Source organism: Carassius gibelio, chromosome B13 (assembly GCF_023724105.1).
Source record: "Carassius gibelio isolate Cgi1373 ecotype wild population from Czech Republic chromosome B13, carGib1.2-hapl.c, whole genome shotgun sequence".
Classification (NCBI taxonomy): Eukaryota; Metazoa; Chordata; class Actinopteri; order Cypriniformes; family Cyprinidae; genus Carassius; species Carassius gibelio.
The window spans coordinates 25520275-25523577 of NC_068408.1; the positions used below are offsets into that span (position 1 = coordinate 25520275).

A 3303-nucleotide genomic window follows, 5' to 3' on the forward strand; every position below is an offset into this window, starting at 1 on the left:
GGGAAATATTTCCGCCCGGACCAATTTAAGTGAAACATAAGTTCTGTTCCGGTTGGCCCAAGGTGGGGAAATTATCCAAAATACATGTCAGGTGTGGGAAGAGGACGTGTTGGATACCGATTGGAGGATCGGGAAGGATGCAGTGATATAAAAGGGGCTGGTTTATGAACAGGAGGAGGTTTTTTTGTTCTGCTGTTGTTCCACGGGATACGGAAGTGGCTGGTGTGGCGTGGATGTTGCGATTTACGGGCTGCAACGGAGAATCCAAGGAAAATGGATATTGGAAGTGCGGAGGAAGTTAAGTGATCGACCTTTTGTATGTTGTGTTTACCTCCTATTGTGGATTGAGTTGAAGGAGCGATCCTACGTTTGGAAGGCCCCTGAGTGAAGGAGATCATTGAATTCGTGTTGGGAGAGGACAACATTGTGCACTGGTGGGTGAAGACTTTACGAACATTTCTTGTATATTGTGGAGAGTGAATGACGGATGTGGAGGGAGACTAACCGCCTTTAAGAAAGGATTCCGACTGCATATCTCTCCGTAGCAGTGGAAAATCCCCCCCCCTCTTGTGTTGATCTGATAATCCTCAGTGCTTGTGTGTTTACTCAGTGTTGATAGTAGTGCCTTGCGTTGGAGACCGCTGGGAAAGACGGAGAGACTCCGGTGTACGAAAAGATCTGCCTGCTGTGGTCTGCCCTCCTGCCTTTGTCCATCTGACCCGCCCTGTCAGGACTCTGAGCCCGAAACGGGAATACACCACCGATCTTCTTTCACTGAGTGTGTGGAGTGTGGTGAGTGCTGCTATATTGAAGTGTACACACGAGAAGAATTGTAGTGCCTTTGTGGTGTGTGGTGTTTGTCCGTGGTTGTGTCCCTGGTCGTAGGAAGAGGCCTGACGGAGAGGAGTAGTGTATTGGTGGCAACCACAGTCTTTACCTTAAGTAAGCTGGAGCTCGGACGTGTTGGAGGCGCCTCTGGAGGAGGTTGGATGTCGTTGCCCACGCAGCAATCCCTCGAAGGACAACAGCCGATCCTCCCCCGTGTGCCCCCTTATCAAGCTGGGCGGGAAGCCCAGTATTGTTTGCAGTTTCACCTGTAAGGCCCACCAGCCGTCAGTCATCGACTAAACCCGTATCTGCTTGGAATACAGACCTCTGAATATCTTCAGTGGTGAGTAGCGCATTAACAGCCCAGCCCCGTGAATACTCACCTGTGTATTGAACACTGTACTTACTTGAGAGCTAGAACTCCTGCACGTTAACAGCTCAGCCCTGTGAATACTTACCTGTGTATGGAACACTGTACTTACATTGAGAGCTAGAACCCCTGCACGCTAACAGCTCAGCCCTGTGAATACTTACCTGAGTATGGAACACTGTACTTACATTGAGAGCTAGAACCCCTGCACGCTAACAGCTCAGCCCTGTGAATACTCACCTGTGTATTGAAAACTGTACTTACTTGAGAGCTAGAACCCCTGCACGTTAACAGCCCAGCCCTGTGAATGCCCACCTGTCTATGGAACACTGTACTTACATTGAGAGCTAGAACCCCTGCACGCTAACAGCCCAGCCCTGTGAATACCCACCTGTGTATCGAACACTGTATTTACCTGAGAGCTAGAACCCCTGCACGCTAACAGCCCAGCCCTGTGAATACCCACCTGTGTATCGAACACTGCATTTACCTGAGAGCTAGAACCCCTGCACGCTAACAGCCCAGCCCTGTGAATACTTACCTGTGTATTGAACGCTGTACATACCTGAGAGCTAGAACCTCTGCACGCCAACAGCCCAGCCCTGTGAATACTTACCTGTGTATTGAACGCTGTACTTCCCTAAGAGCAAGAACCTCTTCACATTAACAAGCCCAGCCCTGTGAATACCCACTTGTGTATAGAACACTGTACTTACTTGAGAGCTAGAACCCCTGCACGCTAACAGCCCAGCCCTTTGAATACTTACCTGTGTATGGAACACTGTACTTACTTGAGAGCTAGAACCCCTGCACGCTAACAGCTTAGCCCTGTGAATACTCACCTGTGTATTGAACTCTGTATTTACCTGAGAGCTAGAACCCCTGCACGTCAACTGCCTAGCTCTTGCTTTAAACTTACCTGGAGTGGAGTCGGCGGGAAATTAAGGGCTGAAGTGGAGTGTTGTCGGGGAAGGGCTGAAGAGGAGTGTTCCTGAGACTGGAATCCGTATTTGTAGATAAAGAATAGTTCGAGTCATCATTAGTTTTAAAGTTTCCTTACCCCTTTCCCCAAACTTTTAAACAAATAAAATTGTTACATTTTAATCTTGGTTGTCCGTCCATTCATTGGGGTGTTGTGGGACCTCCTCGAGGTGGAAGTTAGAGGGAGGAGCGAGACCCGTTGAATTGGTGGTCCGCTCCGGCCTGTGACAGATTTTGGCGTAGTCGGCAGGGTTCCACCTCGAGTTGAGCGACCGCGGCTCCCCAATGGCGGACGAGGCAGTGCCTGAGGCCCCACCCCGAGTCATGCCCATATTCTTGGGAGCCCCCTGGGCACCGAAGTATGGAGGGCCGGGATCTGAGATACGGCTGTCGGAATGGAAAGCCCAGGTCGAATATCTGGCTGGGATTCAAGGATTGAGCGCCCCCCAGAAACTGCAGTTTGTGATAAATTCCCTAGAGGGGGAGGCCCAACGGGAAGTCCAGGCTGCCCCAGAGACAGTCCGAGCTACTGCACAAGATGTGTTGGACTTCCTCACAGGAATATATGGGGATGCAACCCCAGTAGCGGTCCTTCGGGCCCAGTTTTTCAATTGCAAGCAAGGGCAGCAACAATCCTTAAGGGCCTTCACACTAAGGTTGCGGGAGCAGTTCATCAGGCTGCGAGGTAAGCGGGACCATGGCTTGGGAGAGGGGGAGACTCTCTTACGAGACCAGTTCCTGTTGGGGCTGCGAGAGGGCCCAGTTCGTCAGAGTCTACGTGTTCAATTTCGTAGAGACCCAGCTATGACGTTTGAAGACCTGAGAGCCGAGGCTCTGGCCCTAGAAGCGGATCAGGTGGGAGTGGTGGATTCCCCAGTGTGTGCGGCAGTGAGTGGAGAAGTGGCAGCTGCCTCTGGAACAGGGGATTGGAAACAGGCCTTACGTTCTGAGCTCTTGAAGGATGTCCGAGAGCAGATGGCAGAGTTATCTAAAACCCTCCTAGAAGAGATGCGACGAGGCCCCCAACGCTTACCACCAATGTCACGGGAGCGGTCGCATTCCGAGGGAAGACGAGGTCTGGAGAGACGTCCAGTACGGGAAGTCCGGGCCCGTTTTCAGTGGGA

The 3303-nt window shown here is 51.5% G+C and overlaps 1 long non-coding RNA gene across 1 annotated transcript; it reads right to left on the reverse strand.

Moving 5' to 3' along the window:
- Positions 1-1285: 1285 nt before the first annotated feature.
- LOC127970092 (uncharacterized) lies at positions 1286-2194 on the reverse strand. The gene is made up of 3 exons (XR_008156519.1): positions 2065-2194; positions 1514-1613; positions 1286-1362 (listed from the first exon to the last, which is right to left on the reverse strand). It is a non-coding gene; the product is annotated as an uncharacterized LOC127970092 (long non-coding RNA).
- Between the last annotated feature and the right edge of the window lie 1109 nt (positions 2195-3303).